Source organism: Sinocyclocheilus grahami, unplaced genomic scaffold (assembly GCF_001515645.1).
Source record: "Sinocyclocheilus grahami isolate Dianchi unplaced genomic scaffold, SAMN03320097.WGS_v1.1 scaffold661.1, whole genome shotgun sequence".
Taxonomy (NCBI): Eukaryota; Metazoa; Chordata; class Actinopteri; order Cypriniformes; family Cyprinidae; genus Sinocyclocheilus; species Sinocyclocheilus grahami.
The window spans coordinates 1-1,033 of NW_015505840.1; the positions used below are offsets into that span (position 1 = coordinate 1).

The following is a 1,033-nucleotide window of genomic DNA, read 5'->3' on the forward strand; positions in this document are numbered from 1 at the left end:
TCGGAATAATTAAAACAATCATTAACATAAATAAATAACAGTGTCCTATCTATACACATTTTTCCCAGAACTTTCTTGCGACCCGGTAGCAATTCGGGTTGCGACCCGGTTGTTGGGGACCTCTGGTCTAGATTAACGTTGAATAATGAAAAGAGAGGTTTAGAGCCATTTTTTTGTTTATGTATGTGAAATTTAGCTAGCAGGATATACAAATTAAGTTATATGTTCCCATATTCTCTTTCGAGTAGTCAAACAATCCAAAGAAAACATCTTTAAAACTGAATGAAAATTCACTTACAAAATAAAATTGGATGAACATTAAAAAATCTGACCAAAATTTATCTGTGTGGGTACATTGCCAAAACAAGTAAATGACATCTTCCTCAGAAGAACAACAAAAACAGCAACTCACTTCAATGTCTGACTTAAATTATAATTACGTCCGTATGCTTTTTGTGAAATGTGGATTCATTTATTAATCTGTTGCTTGACCTCTTATATTTCAGGAGAGAACTATAGTTTCCAAAGTTTCACTTGTTATGATTTTCAAGGACGTAGTAGGGATGCTATGACATGTCCCTACCAATATCCAGCAGCTACTAAATTGTCCCTAGCAATAATTTTGATCAAACAATTAAATGTCTGTTGTCTGCAGTTATGTCCCCACCAATGCCAAAATCAAACCTACGCCCTTCGTTAATATTTAAGATAAAATTACAATACCTAGAATGAATACCATAATACCATAAATAATAATATAAAAACACCTTAATATAAAAATGTCAATAGCAATAAATGTTACACCTGGGATTAGTCTGTGTATCTCCCCTCTTAAAATGTACCGGGTGCCCCATAGAGCAGTCACTCTTCATAGACACACAGCTGGGCTCTGGTTCTGATCTCTTCTGCTGAAAGGAACTATAACAGAAAATATTGAATCCTTTATCATAATGATCATTTTATTTTAAGGTCTTAAATAAATGTGTCACTTTTATATGGAGCCAGATCGGCCTCAAAAATAACACATTTGCAA

General features: G+C 33.7%; 1 protein-coding gene across 1 annotated transcript in view; it reads right to left on the minus strand.

Moving 5' to 3' along the window:
* Nucleotides 1-841: 841 nt before the first annotated feature.
* LOC107558800 (NACHT, LRR and PYD domains-containing protein 3-like) overlaps nucleotides 842-1,033 on the minus strand; it is a 35,840-nt gene continuing 35,648 nt past the window's right edge. Inside the window, exon 20 of the mRNA XM_016242489.1 lies at nucleotides 842-918. The gene's annotated coding sequence lies outside the window, so the exon portion shown is untranslated. The remainder of the gene's footprint in view (nucleotides 919-1,033) is intronic.